General features: G+C 41.4%; 1 pseudogene; it reads left to right on the top strand.

The window, feature by feature from the left end:
• The first annotated feature begins 2153 nt into the window (after positions 1–2153).
• Positions 2154–2254, top strand: LOC112410715 (uncharacterized; annotated as a pseudogene).
• The last annotated feature ends 13974 nt before the right edge of the window (positions 2255–16228 follow it).

Raw genomic sequence — 16228 nt, 5'->3', positions numbered from 1 at the left:
AGAAGCTATGCTTAGAGGCAGAGGGCATTCTAGTTTTTCCCAAAGATTAAGTGAAACTTTGCAGAATGCCAGGACAGGAACCAGCTTCAAGACTGTCTGCATGAAGACACACTCTACAGTGGAGACAGAGCCTGGGGATAGCTCATGGACCCAGGGCTTTTCAGGTTTTGTGTGTTACCAAGCAGTCTTGATCATCGTGTGATACCTCCAGACTTTTGATCAGCCAGGGGACCAGAACACACTTAATGAATAACCACAGAGTATGCAATCAAGTGGTAAGGTAAGTGTTCAAGCACGTTAAAGGGCCTTATAATCACAGGCCACATTTCTTTCTACTTTCCATGGCTTCACTCATGGTGCAAAGCGACCAGAAGAACTTTATTTATACCATTTCTAGGGTGCTGTGGGAATAGAAGTTGCCTTTAAAAAATGCAGTAGTTGTTAATGACATATTGCACAAAGTGGAGTAACAGAAACAAGGGTTTAGGCATCAAAACCATATGCTAAATCTGGCCTGGCTCCTGGCTAAGGGATGTTGGACCAGCTACTTGACTTCTAAGTGTTTTCCCCTCATCTGTAAAATTAGAACGCTGTTGTTGATGTTGATGTTGCTTCCTAAGAGCTCTTGGTGTTATGAATAACCCATAAAGTGTGAAGGGTCACGTGAATGTCAGCTGTCCTTGCTATAACCCAGTGTTGGCATCCTTGGTCTCATGAAATCTCAGACCTACCCAGTCTGGCCCATAGCAGGCCTTCTTGGAGTTGGGTGTGACAAGTTCTCCATGAACTTGGTGGCTGCAGACATACCTCAGGTTCCAGGGAAAGCCATCTTCAGAACCCACTATCAGCCCCAATGAGAGGTGGGGACTTCTTTACAGATGTGGTGGGGCAGCATCTTGCTGGGTATCTTGCAGGCTTAGGCAAAATAGGCTCTACTTTACATTAGTTTTTGGAAATTACAAACTGCTTCAGAGGTCTGGGTGTCAATAGTTGTGAAACCGTGATGCATAGAATCGAAGGAAAACCTACTATTTAAAGACTATCACATGATATCGCTTGTATGTGGAATCTAAAAAAAATGGTACAAATGAACTTATTTACAAAACAGAAATAGAGTCACTGATGTAAAGAAACGAACTTATGTTTGCCAGGGGAGAAAGGGGGGGGAATAAACTGGGAGATTGGGATTGACATATACACACTACTCTATATAAAATAGGTAACTAATAAGGACCTACTGTATGGCTCAGGAAACTCTACTCAGTACTCTGTAATGACCTACATGGGGAAAAAAATCTAAAAAGGAGTGGATATATGTATATGTATAACTGATTCACTTTGCTGTACAGCAGAAACTAACACAACATTGTCAATCAACTATACTCCAATAAAAATTAAAAAAAACAAATATCATAGAAAAATGAATAAACATTTTTAACAGAAAAATAAATATATATATTCAATGAATATAAGAAATAAAGACTATCAGGTGTTTCCTCTTTTATGAGAGATAAAGTCTGCATTAATAATTCTTCTATTTGAGAAAAGGATAAAAAAAAAACCCTCATTATTGATTTTAGTTTTTCAAAGGTGAAGTCAAGATCCTGCTCTGGAATGGAGTTTAAGGCAATGCAGAACTTCATAATTTTCTATAATAAAGTCAAAGATGGTTTCCACTGAAGGTAGAATGGCATTTCTGTGTTTATTCATTTAACTAGGATGCACTGAGCTCCCACTGTGTACCTAACATTCCTCTATGCCCTGAGTGTTGCCCTCAAGGAGCTCATAGTCTAGTGAGACAGAACAGACACCAATGAAACAAGCATATAACTCAGGGGTCCCCAATCCCCAGTCCTCGGCCTGTTAGGAACCTGGCCGCACAGCAGGAGGTGAGCGGCAGGTGAGCAAGTGAAGCGTTATCTGCCGCTCCCCCTCGCTCACATTACCACATGAACCATCTCTCGCCCCAGCCCGTGGAAGAATTGTCTTCCACGAAACCGGTCCCTAGTGCCAAAAAGGTTGGGGACGGCTGATATAACTCATACTGGGTGCTGTGCATTCAAGGGGAATGTACGATTGTGGTGGACCTGGTCTTGAAAGGCTTCCCTGAATAAATGGAAGATGAGTCAGACTTTATAGTCAGAAGGGAGAAGGTGCTCACTTCAGCAGCACATAGACTAAAATTGGAAAAATACAATTAGCATGGCCCCTGTGCAAGGATGACACACAAATTTGTGAAGTGTTCCATATTTTTGCACAACAATGTGAAAGTGCTTGATGCTACTGAAGTGTATATTGAAATTAGTTAAAATGGTAAATTTTATGTTATGTATATTTTACCACAATAATAAAAGGGGAATGGTGTTGGGATGGCTCCATTGCAGACAGAGGGAACAGCAGGTACAAGTGTCTTGTGGGAAGAGGGAGCATGGATGAGAGGAAAGACAGCAGGGCTGGTTTGTCAAGATTTGGAGGATGTTTTATGGCCTGAGATGAGGAGTCACAGGCAGAGGCCAGACCACCACAAACCTGGATACTGATCTCTGTCCTGAGATCAGTGGGAAATTGTTGAAGAGCTTTCATAAGGGCAGCAATAGAATTGTGTTTTGAAAAGTTACCATGGACTAGGGTAGACAGTGGGTAGAGGGGCAGTGGATGTGGCTGACCAGTTGGGAAGGTGTCAGAGTCCTTCAGAAGAGAGATGGTTGTTGCTTGGACTAGGGTGTTGAGGTTGAGATGGAGCGAAGTGGATAGATTTGAGAAAAGTCAGAGGGCCAATGGCTGAACTTGTTGAAAGTTTGCTTTGGGAGTGAGGGGAGGAACCAGTCAAGAAAGACTTCCATGTTTCCAGATGGATGGTGGTTCCCGTGACTGGGACAGGAAGCACAGAGAGAAGGAGTTTGGAGAGCGGGGTCATGGTTCTTGTTTTTTTTTTTTGCAGTACGCGGGCCTCTCACTGTTGTGGCCTCTCCCGTTGCGGAGCACAGGCTCCGGACGCGCAGGCTCAGTGGCCATGGCTCACAGGCCCAGCTGCTTCGCTGCATGTGGGATCTTCCCAGACCGGGCCACGAACCCGCGTCCCCTGCATCGGCAGGTGGACTCTCAACCACTGCGCCACCAGGGAAGCCCTGATTCTTGTTTTTGACATGCTGAGTTTGTGAGCCTCAGGAAGTTTGCAGCTGCCAGTGCAGGGGAACCTACGCATGGGGCATTGGTGCTGGGTTAACTGAGGCCCACACTAATTTCTGATAGAGTTTCCAGTGATGCTACCTGGCTCACAGCACAACTTGTTCTCTGAGGCATGTTTGTCATGGGACATGTGAGGACTCAGGACCACTCCCAAGAGAGAAAACAGAAGGAACACCCAGTCTGCTCCATTGGACATCTGACAAAGACAATTTTTTCTTCTTCTGAAAAGCTTCTCTATGACAGAATCTTGACTAAACCATACAGTTGTGGATGGTAGATAAAATGCAGTTGGATGTATGCAGCTGGGATGGCATCTATGTATCCACCTCCAGTCTTTTAGACCCAAGGATGAGCAGTCCTCAGAGTGCTTCTGAAACATCAAGCATAAAAGGCAGGTAATGTGTGCTAATTGAAGCTAAATGTCATGTTCAGTCACAGGGCTTGATAGTCTCTGGAACAGCTGCCTTTTCGTTTGATAATTTTGGAAAATCAAAAACATCCACCCAAGGCAGAGGCAGCATTGTATTTTTGAGCTTCTCTCCTCCCTGCCTTGAGCTTCTCTGAAATGACTACCACTGTTCCGGTCCCATCTGAGGTAACCTCAATCTTTATTCACACCCCACCAATGAAAAATATGTAAAGGCTTCAAGTGAACAATCAAATGTCAAGAAAACAACATTTTAAAAGACTCTAGCTTTAGGACATACCATCTAGGCAACTAAGCATGTAATAAATGCCTGCAGTTTGTTACACATGCCTCAAGAAGTAAACTCTGGCTAGATTGAATGGCAACTTTTTTTTTGAGATGTCAATTCTTCCCAACTTTATATATTGAATCTACACAATCCAAATCAAAATCCTAGCAAGCTATTTTGTAGATATTGAAAAAATTATTCTAAAGTTTATATGAAAATACACCATAATGGAAAAGAATATGAAAAGAATATGTATATGTATGTATAACTGAATCACCTTGCTGTATACCAGAAACTAGCACAAAACTGCAAATCAGCCATACTTCAGTAAAAAAAATAAAGAAAAAGAACTTTGAATAAAGTTTATATGAAAATACACCATAATGGAAAAGAATATGAAAAGAATATGTATATGTATGTATAACTGAATCACCTTGCTGTATACCAGAAACTAGCACAAAACTGCAAATCAGCCATACTTCAGTAAAAAAAATAAAGAAAAAGAACTTTGAATAAAGTTTATATGAAAACACAAAAGACCCAGAATAACCAAAGCAATGCTGAAGAAGAACAAAGTTGGAGGACAGATACTACCTGACATCAAGACATGCTATAAAGCTAAATAATCAAGACAGCCTGGTGTTGGTGAAAGAAAGGACAAACATATCAATAGAATAGAATAGAGAGCCCAGAAACAGACTCACACAAATATGATCAACTGACTTTTGACAGAAGACAAAAGGCAATACATGGGAGAAAGTATAGTCTTTCATCAAATGGTGCTAGAACAATTGCACAGTCAAATGTTTAAAAAAAAGAAACTAGAAATAGACTTTACACCTTTCACAAAAATTAACACAAAATGTATTCTTTTTTTTTTAACATCTTTATTGGGATATAATTGCTTTACAATAGTCTGTTAGCTTCTGCCTTATAACAAAGTAAATCAGCTATACATACACATATGTTCCCATATCTCTTCCCTCTTGTGTCTCCCTCCGTCCCACCCTCCCTATCCCACCCCTCCAGGCGGTCACAAAGCACCGAGCTGATATCCCTGTGCTATGCAGCTGATTCCCACTAGCTATCTACCTTACGTTTGGTAGAGTATATATGTCCATGCCACTCTCTCGTTTTGTCAGAGCTCACCATTCCCCCTCCCCATATCCTCCAGTCCATTCCCTAGTAGGTCATGCCTTTATTCCTGTCTTACCCCTAGGTTCTTCATGACATTTTTTTTTCTTAAATTCCATATATATGTGTTAGCATACGGTATTTGTCTTTCTCTTTCTGACTTACTTCACTCTGTATGACAGACTCTAGGTCTATCCACCTCATTACAAATAGCTCAATTTCGTTTCTTTTTATGGCTGAGTAATACTCCATTGTATATATGTGCCACATCTTCTTTATCCATTCATCCAATGATGGGCACTTAGGTTGTTTCCATCTCCGGGCTATTGTAAATAGAGCTGCAATGAACATTTTGGTACATGACTCTTTTTGAATTATGGCTTTCTCAGGGTATATGCCCAGTAGTGGGATTGCTGGGTCATATGGTAGTCCTATTTGTAGATTTTTAAGGAACCCCCATACTGTTCTCTGTAGTGGCTGTACCAACTCACGTTTCCACCAGCAGGGCAAGAGTGTTCCCTTTTCTCCACACCCTCTCCAGCATTTATTGTTTCTAGATTTTTTGATGATGGCCATTCTGACTGGTGTGAGATGATATCTCATTGTAGTTTTGATTTGCATTTCTCTAATGATTAATGATGTTGAGCATTCTTTCATGTGTTTGTTGGCAGTCTGTATATCTTCTTTGGAGAAATGTCTATTTAGGTCTTCTGCCCATTTTTGGATGGGGTTGTTTGTTTTTTTGTTATTGAGCTGCATGAGCTGCTTGTAAATTTTGGAGATTAATCCTTTGTCAGTTGCTTCATTTGCAAATGTTTTCTCCCATTCTGAGGGTTGTCTTTTGGTCTTGGTTATGGTTTCCTTTGCTGTGCAAAAGCTTTGAAGTTTCATTAGGTCCCATTTGTTTATTTTTGTTTTTATTTCCATTTCTCTAGGAGGTGGGTCAAAAAGGATCTTGCTGTGATTTATGTCATAGAGTGTTCTGCCTATGTTTTCCTCTAAGAGTTTGATAGTGTCTGGCCTTACATTTAGGTCTTTAATCCATTTTGAGCTTATTTTTGTGTATGGTGTTAGGGAGTGATCTAATCTCATACTTTTACATGTACCTGTCCAGTTTTCCCAGCACCACTTATTGAAGAGGCTGTCCTTTCTCCACTGTACATTCCTGCCTTCTTTATCAAAGATAAGGTGACCACATGTGTGGGGGTTTATCTCTCGGCTTTCTGTCCTGTTCCATTGATCTATCCTTCTGTCTTTGTGCCAGTACCATACTGTCTTGATTACTGTTGCTTTGTAGTATAGTCTGAAGTCAGGGAGCCTGATTCCTCCAGCTCCTTTTTTCGTTCTCAAGATTGCTTTGGCTATTCGGGGTCTTTTGTGTTTCCATACAAATTGCGAAATTTTTTGTTCTAGTTCTGTGAAAAATGCCAGTGGTAGTTTGATAGGGATTGCATTGAATCTGTAGATTGCTTTGGGTAGTAGAGTCATTTTCACAATGTTGATTCTTCCAATCCAAGAACATGGTATATCTCTCCATCTATTTGTATCATCTTTAATTTCTTTCATCAGTGTCTTATAATTTTCTGCATACAGGTCTTTCGTATCCTTAGGTAGGTTTATTCCTAGATATTTTATTCTTTTTGTTGCAATGGTAAATGGGAGTGTTTTCTTGATTTCACTTTCAGATTTTTCATCATTAGTGTGTAGGAATGTGGGAGATTTCTGTGCATTAATTTTGTATCCTGCTACTTAACCGAATACATTGATTAGCTCTAGTAATTTTCTGGTAGTGTCTTTAGGATTCTCTATCTATAGTATCATGGCATCTGCAAACAGTGAGAGCTTTACTTCTTCTTTTCCAATTTGGATTCTTTTTATTTCCTTTTCTTCTCTGATTGTTGTGGCTAAAACTTCCAAAACTATGTTGAATAAGAGTGGTGAGAGTGGGCAACCTTGTCTTGTTCTGATCTTAGTGGAAATAGTTTCAATTTTTCACCATTGAGGACGATATTGGCTGTGGGTTTGTCATATATGGCCTTTATTATGTTGAGGAAAGTTCCCTCTATGCTTACTTTCTGCAGGGTTTTTATCTTAAATGGGTGTTGAATTTTGTCAAAAGATTTCTCTGCATATATTGAGATGATCACATGGTTTTTCTCCTTCAATTTGTTAATATGGTTTATCACATTGATAGATTTGCATATATTGAAGAATCCTTGCATTCCTGGAATAAAACCCACTTGATCATGGTGTATGATTCTTCTAATGTGCTGTTGGATTCTGTTTGCTAGTATTTTGTTGAGGATTTTTGCATCTATGTTCATCAGTGATATTGGCCTGTAGTTTTCTTTCTTTGTGATATCCTTGTCTGCTTTTGATGTCAAGGTGATGGTGGTCTCGTAGAAAGAATTTGGGAGTGTTCCTCCCTCTGCTATATTTTGGAAGAGTTTGAGAAGGATAGGTGTTAGCTCTTCTCTAAATGTTTGATAGAATTCGCCTGTGAAGCCATCTGGTCCTGAGCTTTTGTTTGTTGGAAGATTTTTAATCACAGTTTCAATTTCAGTGCTTGTGATTGGTCTGTTCATATTTTCTATTTCTTCCTGATTCAGTCTTGGCAGGTTGTGCATTTCTAAGAATTTGTCCATTTTATTGGCATAGAGCTCCTTGTAGTAATTCCTCATGATCTTTTGTATTTCTGCAGTGTCTGTTGTTACTTCTCCTTTTTCATTTCTAATTCTATTGATTTGAGTTTTCTCCCTTTTTTTCTTGATGAGTCTGGCTAATGGTTTATCTATTTTGTTTATCTTTTCAAAGAACCAGCTTTTAGTTTTATTGATCTTTGCTATCATTTCCTTCATTTCTTTTTCATTTATTTCTGATCTGATTTTTATGATTTCTTTCCTTCTGCTAGCTTTGGAGTCTTTTTGTTCTTATTTCTCTAATTGCTTTAGGTGCAAGGTTAGGTTGTTTATTCGAGATGCTTCCTGTTTCTAAAGGTGGGCTTGTATTGCTATAAACTTCCCTCTTAGAACTGCTTTTGCTGTATCCCAGAGGTTTTGGGTCGTCATGTTTCCATTGTCATTTTTGCTAGTGATTTTTAAATTTCCTCTTTGATTTCTTCAGGGATCACTTCATTATTAAGTAGTGTATTGTTTAGCCTCCATGTGTTTGTATTTTTTACAGATCTTTCCCTGTAATTGATATCTAGTCTCATAGCATTGCGGTCGAAAAAGATACTTGGTACAATTTCAATTTTCTTAAATTTACCGAGGCTTGATTTGTGACCCAAGATATGGTCTATCCTGGAGAATGTTCCATGAGCACTTGAGAAAAATGAGTATTCTGTTGTTTTTGGAGGAAGTGTCCAGTAAATATCAATTAAGTCCATCTTGTTTAATGTATCTTTTAAAGCTGTGTTTCCTTATTTATTTTCATTTTGAATGATCTGTCCATTGGTGAAAGTGGGGTGTTAAAGTCCCCTACTGTGAATGTGGTAGTCTCCTGGGCTGGAGCACCAAGAGCCTTTCATCCACACGGCTCAGAATAAAAGGGAGAAAAAGTAGAGAGAAAGAATTAGTAGAAGTAGGAAGAAAGAAAGAATGATAGAAAGAAAGGAATGAAGGGAGGAAGGAAGGAAGGAAGGAAGAAAGAAAGAAAAGAAGGCCAGAAGGAAATAAAGAAAGGAGGGAGGGAGGAAGGAGGGAAGGAAGGAAGGAGGAAAGGAAGGAAAAAAGAAAGAAAGGAAGAAGGTAAAGTAAAATAAAATAAAGTAAAATATAATAAAGTTATTAAATTAAAAAATACTTATTAAGAAAAAAATTTTTAAAAAAAGGACCAATAGAACCTTAGGACAAATGGTGGAAGTAAAGATATACACACAAAATCTCATAGAGAAGCATACACATACACACTCACGAAAAGAGGAAAAGGGAAAAAAATCATAAATCTTGCTCTCAAAGTCCACCTCTTCATTTTGGGATGATTCATTGTCTAAAGGAGGGAAGGAAGGAAGGAAGGAAGGAAAGAAAGAAGAAAGAAAGAAAGAAAGAAAGAAAGAAAGAAAGAAGGAAAGAAAGAAGAAAGAAGATAAAGTAAAAGAAAATAAAGTTATTGAAATTAAAATTAATTATTAAAAAAAAAAACGGATGGATAGAGCCCTAGGACAAATGGTGGAAGCAAAGCTATACAGACAAAATCTCACACAGAAGCATACACATACACACTCACAAAAAGAGGAAAAGGGGAAAAAATCATAAATCTTGCTCTCAAAGTCCACCTCCTCAATTTGTTATGATTCGTTGTCTATTCATGTATTCCACAGATGCAGGGTACATCAAGTTGATTGTGGAGCTTTAATCCGCTGCTTCTGAGGCTGCTGGGAGAGATTTCCCTTTCTCTTCTTTGTTCTCACAGCTCCCAGGGGCTCAGCTTTGGATTTAGCCCCACCTCTGCGTGTAGGTCACCGGAGGGCGTCTGTTCTTCGCTCAAACAGGCTGGGGTTAAAGGAGCTGCTGATTCGGGGGCTCTGACTCACTCAGATCATGGGGATCAAGGGGCACGGAGTGCAGGGCGAGCCTGTGGTGGCAGAGGCCAGCATGACGTCGCACCAGCCTGAGGCCCGCCGTGCGTTCTCCCGGGGAAGTTATCCCTGGATCCCGGGACCCTGGCAGTTGCGGGCTGCACAGGCTCCGTGGAAGGGAGGTGTGAATAGTGACCTGTGCTCGCACACAGGCTTCTTAGTGGCGGCAGCAGCAGCCTTAGCGTCTCATGCCCGTCTCCGTGGTCCGTGCTGTTAGCTGTGGCTCGCGCCCATCTGTGGAGCTCCTTTAAGCAGTGCTCTTAATCCCCTCTCCTCGTGCACCAGGAAACAAAGAGGGAAGAAAAAGTCTCTTGCCTCTTACGCAGCTCCAGACCTTTTCCCGGACTCCCTCCCGGCTAGCCATGGTGCACTAACCCCTTCAGGCTGTGTTCGCGCCACCAGCCCCAGTTCTCTCCCTGCGCTCCGACCAAAGCCTGAGCCTCAGCTCCCAGCCCTGCCCGCCCCGGCGGGTGAGCAGACAAGCCTCTCGGGCTGGTGAGTGCGGGTCGGCACCGATCCTCTGTGCAGGAATCCACCCGCTTTGCCCTCCGCACCCCTGTTGCTGTGCTCTCTTCCGCGGCTCCAAAGCTCCCCGCCTCCACCACCCGCAGTCTCCGCCCGCAAAGGTGCTTCCTAGTGTGTGGAAACCTTTCCTCCTTCACAGCTCCCTCCCACTGGTGTAGGTCCCGTTCTTATTCTTTTGTCCCTGTTTTTTCTTTTTTTCTTTTGCCCTACCCAGGTACGTGGGGAGTTTCTTGCCTTTTGGGAGGTCTGAGGTCTTCTGCCAGCATTCAGTAGGTGTTCTGTAGGAGTTGTTCCACGTGTAGATGTATTTCTGGTGTATCTGTGGGGAGGAAGGTGATCTCCGCCTCTTACTCTTCGCCATCTTCCCCCAGAGCCCTCTAAATGGTAACTTTTAATCATGATTACGGACTGAGTTCTCTCATGTTGTATAAAGGTGTACAGGTCAAATTCTTAGGTAAGTTCAGAAATTTACTGCTCTGGAATTGGCTATTCATAGTCAATTTAAAAGTGGTTACAAGTATGAGACAAACCCCCAGGTCTGATGGTAAATATGTACTGAGGGAAACTTGTTAATCTACAAAGGTCAACTTAGATGACCTTTGATGTATCCTCAAGAAATTACAGTGTGATGTGAGTAAGATTACATATAAACAAATATTACAAGCACAATACATTTAAGGAAAGCATTCTATTATGAAAATAGAAGGGTGATAGTACACCTGGAGTGCAAGAAAAAGGGGGAAAAGTGAGAATGTATGGGGTTATGGGGTTTTGCCACTGTTCTGATTCCATAGTCACTAAGCACCATTCTCTGGTTAATTTGGCCCTGAATGTTGGCCTTGCTTTGCAGGTGGAAGCATTCACCAAAAAGTTGGTACAATGATTTTGAATCACCTAATCAAAATATTCCTAGTCCCAAATTACTATACTGTTATTCAGATTTATATCATCTTTTGGATAAGTTTGGTTGGTGCTAATCTGTTCCATAGCCTCCAAACTGCTTTGATCCTTCAGGAGCCCACCATCTGTGGGGTGGTGAGATGCTTTAGACTTGCCAGCTAACAGTATTTTGGTTTAAATGGAACATTTTGAATTTGAGCATTTGGTCTGTTTAAAGTCCCATTGGATATCAGGACTGGTTTAAATATTCTCTTACGTATGGCTCTTAGACAAAAGCTCAGTCTTTGGGATGTCACCAACCTGTTTTTCCCCTTCTACAGCATGGTGTCCCAGAGTATGAAGTTTGTTATTTATAATAAAGAGTTTGCCTGGCCTTTGTCTTTGGTTCCTGGGAGGGAGACTAAATCCTAGGAATTTCCTGAGTAATAAGAGTGTCTTTGTTATGCATGAGCCTCTGGGATCACACCCGAGTTTATCCTAACAAGATAACTCAGAATGGAGGTTGGTTACCAGAAAGACCAGCCATGTAATTAGAGGGTTGAGGTTTTGAGCCAGTCTGACCTCCAGGGAGGGGAGAAGAGCTGGAGATTGAGTTCAATCATGTGGCCAAGGACTCCACCAATCATGGCTACATAATAAAATCCCAATAAATACTCTGGTCATTGAAGCTTGGTGAAAATTCCTGGTTGGTGAACACATTAACGTGCTGGGAGGGTGAGGAACCCTGATTCCATGGGGAAAGGGCATGGAAGCTTTGTGTTCATAACACTTTCAGATCTTGCCCTATGTATGGTTTCTTTTATCTGGTCCTGATTTGAATCCTTTGTAATAAAACCGTATTTATAAGGATAGTACTTTCCAAAGTTCTGTGAGTCATTCCAATGAATTATTGAAACTAAGGGGACTCATGGGGACATCCTGGACTTGTAGCCATTTGGTCAGAAGTACAGGTGGCCTGGGAATCCCTGAACTTGTGGCTGGCATCTCAAAGGGGGACAGTCCTGTTGGGGACCTGTGGAGTCTGATGCTAACTCTGGGTGTTTGCATCAGCCTTGAATTGTATTGCCTTATACAAAGGTTGTACTCATGGCACAAGAAGAGATATATCTGCCCTGCCCTGGTGTCCTTGGAATTCTTGCTGGGCCACATCCCCCAGGTAAGATTAGTTTCTCTTAATTCATTTATTCCATGTCTTTTATCTCTAGAGGCACATGTGTCTTGGTAAAGAATCATCAATGTATAAGCTGGCATTTTTCGTTACTGTTATACCAGTGAAACAGCTTGTAACTTTTCTTTCTTACATAGTTAAAAAGTCGAAATTTCTCGGGAGGTCTGAAAATCATATTTTCAACAAGTGGTGGTAGTGCATCCAGTATATGGGCTTTATCCAAAATGATGTTGAGCCAATTGATGTCAGTGCCATTCTCTGAAAAACTAATTCCAGGATTAAGCATTGAAGGGGACAAAAGGAACTGCTCATGAACATGGAAGCTCTGCTGCCTTAAGAAAAACTCACCCAGAGGAGACAGAGTTGGAGACCAACCACTCCCACCATTATTCATCTCAGCCTGCTACACAAAATCCCTGGATCATGGGGTCTGTTGAAGGACCTTCTGCTCCACCTCTGGGGTATCTTCTGTTCTCTTGGTAACTGCAGATGCTCCTCTGGCAGCAGCTGCCATCATCCACTTCAACATTAGTGCAGGTTCCTCATCCCTAGCTACAGGTTAGAATTACCACAGCTGTCCTTATCTTCAGAAATTCTTGACTACCAAGGCGAGGTAGTTCTCCTAGGCTCTGCTCATCATGGCCTCGCAAGGCATAGCACTTGCCTGCAGTCTTCTGGCTTGTTTAACACCAGAGAGAAAAGACCTCTCCCTAGCTGTGTCTCCCAATTCACTCTTGGACGAGGTACATTCTGTCTCACTCTTAGGTTTTATACCTAGAAAGAAAGTTGTCAGCTTGAAATGCTTCATCTAGTTTTTCAGTTCCTATGACACATCTCTAAATTAATATCAACAAAACCAACAACTACCTTATTTAATGAGAACTTACACTGTGCTAAGGGTTTTACATGCATTTTCTTTTTCTTAGCCTTTTTATTGTGAAATATGACATATACAGAAAAAGTTTATCAAACATAAATATGCATCCAAGAGAATTATCACAAAGCCAACACTCATGTAGCCATCACTCTTTCTCATTACACCCTCATTCCCCATCAAAAGTAGCCTCCACCCTGACATTTAAGGTAATCACTTCCCTGTTCTTTTTGATTGTCCATCACCAAATACGCATCTCCAAAGTTGGGTTTTATTCTGCAGTCTGTCAATTTCTCACACATGGAATCTCACGTATGTGTTTGTCTGTGTCTAGCTTCTTTTGCTCAGGTATCACTTTTGAGATTCATCCATCTTGCTGTATGTAGCTGTAATTCATTCATTTTCATTGCTATATAACATTTCATTACATTAAAAAATCCTCTTATCCGCTCTATTGTTAGCATCTGAAGCAATTCCCAATTATGGTCATTTTAACAATGTTGCTATGAATATTCTTGCATGTGCCTTCTGACGCCCACATATTAGTTCTCATGTTAGCTGTCCTGATGAGTGTGTATGACAGCTCACCATTGTTTTGCTTTGCATTTCCCAATACAGTGAGGTTGAACACCCATCCTCCTATATCTTCATTGACCACCTAGACATCTTCCCCCGAAAAGTGGCTGTTAGTTCCTTTGCTCATTCTTCCACTGGGTTATCTGCTCATCTCTTATGATTCTCAGAACATTCTGGATGCAAGCCTTCTCTGTTATAAATGATGAAACACCCCCTTCACTTCAAAGCCTGACTCCTCATTCTCTTAAATGATATACCCAGATGAATGGAGGTTTCAATTTTAAAGTAGACCATGTACATTTTCTCATGTGATCCTTCTAAAATTTCTGTGAAGTAGAATTATTTTCCCCACCCTGAGGGTGAGGAAACTAATGCTTATGGAGGTTCACTAACATGCCTAGTAATTGGTAGACCTGAGATTAGCTCCCATGTCTGTCTGACTCCAAAGCCCATACACTTGACTCCTTGGCTCTACTAATAACAACCTTGTCACAGTCCCAGCAAGCAACACTTGAAAACCAGACTTGTAGGTTTCTGTTCCCTTTGTTAATCACTCTCCCAACCATGAGAGTTGCCCATTAACATTTGACAGTTAATTATTAAATATTTACTTTAAAATACTGAGAATTTAATCCTGGGAAGAGTCTTGGAATATAAGTATCTTCAGGTCACACTTGGTAAAAAGTTAGCTCCAGTTAACCACTCTTATTTATTTATTTATTTTGCGGGACACGCGCCTCTCACTGTTGTGGCCTCTCCCGTTGCGGAGCGCAGGCTCAGCGGCCATGGCTCACGGGCCTAGCCGCTCCGCGGCATGTGGGATCTTCATGGACCGGGGCACGAACCCGTGTCCCTTGCATCGGCAGGTGGACTCTCAACCACTGCGCCACCAGGGAAGCTCTAGCCACTCTTATTTTGTAAATCAAGTTTTAACACCCAAACTTTATCACTTGGCATCATCCTCCCACTCATAAGACCTGACTGGGAAAAGAGCAAACATGATAACTCAAGCGGCATCTTCTGGGACCCCTTCATGTCCACTCATCATCACAGGGTCTCCACCCTGTGCTGCATTTGGGGGCACTTAGTTTACTTAATGTGGCTTAGTTGGCAGGTAGATAGGACAAGAATGATGTCACATTCGTGATGTTCACCATATGTTCAACGCGCGTCAGACCAAGACAGTGGAAAATAGAGAAATGGAAAAAGAATACCCAAAAAATGCCAAACAAAGAAAACTGGGGTAGCAATATTAATGTTATGTTAAGTCTAAACCTTGTGATTTCTTTGTTCCACATTTCCAACCCCACTTGCCAGCCACATTGCTCAGTCTTCTGTACTCACCCAGAGGATGAATCCTTGCATTCTATTTATTTTCAAATGGTCTTAAAAGAAAGCTTAAGGTTCTTCTTGGTCACAACCCAGACACTCTCGTAGTGCGAGGCTGACAAGAGAAGGCTCAGCTCTGACCTGACCTTGAGGCATTGCCATTGATCCTGAGGTTTTGCACCAAGACTGGTTTCTCTTGAGACCTGCCTCTGTTCTCAGCTGTTTATGATCAAATCCTCAGAGTCAGATCTTATGTTTTAAATTAACTTCTGGAAGGAGGAGGAGCACTTGTCAGTTGACCTGGAAACAGAGATGGGTCAACCTGAAGGCTCACCCCCTGACTAGGGGAAGACTGCCTGGGACAGGGATCCAGGTGGTGCTGTGGGACTTCGCTCAGCTGGACCCTCCAGGAGACTCCAGGTGCTGGTGAACAAATGGATACTGCAGAAAAGAAAATGCTCATTACTTGGTCTTAAGAAGTTCAGCCTACTCTGCCTCTCCCTCTTATTTAAGCTAGAGAAAGAGGTGGAAAAGAGTAAGTACAGAGAGACAAATAGTCAAGGGAGTGAGAGAGGGAGGAAAAGAATCAATGTTTAAATGCTGATCCTTGGAAAATATTTGATCAGTCTCCAGGACTGGGCCTTCCCTGCCCTTGCAGCTCACTCACCTTCCTGTGCTGTGGAAGCCTGGGAAAATTTTTGCTCTGTGAGGGACCCTTCCTCAGTATACTGTGAACTTTTATCCTAGCCGTGGCTATATGCTACTATTTGAATTTTTAATACAGTTGATATCTGAACAATGTGGGGGATAGAAGCCTGACTCCCTGCAGTTGAAAATCCACATAACTTTACATTTGGCCCTCTGTATCTGTGGTTCTGCATGTAGGGAGTCAACTAACTGTAGATTATATAGTGCTGTAGTACACATTTATAGAAAAATCAGTATGAGTGGATCTGTATAGTTCAAACCTGTGTTGTTCGAGACAACTCTACACTGAAATAAATGTGCGACTGTCAATACCTGTTTAGTGCTCTGGAGTGACCAGGACTTCTCACATACCAATCAGACCAGGACAATGGGGGCTCCTGTGCTGTCCTTACTCTGGGGAAGGAGCCCCAAACCTCCACTGCTCCAACACCACGGACACAAGTTCCAACATATTTATGTACCATCTGTCTTGTTATTTGCTTAATATTTAAAAAAAAATATGCTCACTTCCTTTTACTTAAGTAAATATATATATATATATATATATATAT

This window comes from Neophocaena asiaeorientalis, unplaced genomic scaffold (genome assembly GCF_003031525.2).
Source record: "Neophocaena asiaeorientalis asiaeorientalis breed wild unplaced genomic scaffold, Neophocaena_asiaeorientalis_V1.1 scaffold247, whole genome shotgun sequence".
In the NCBI taxonomy this organism is placed as follows: domain Eukaryota; kingdom Metazoa; phylum Chordata; class Mammalia; order Artiodactyla; family Phocoenidae; genus Neophocaena; species Neophocaena asiaeorientalis.
Note: the sequence above shows the minus strand (reverse complement) of the source record. Positions and strands in the feature narration are given on the sequence as shown.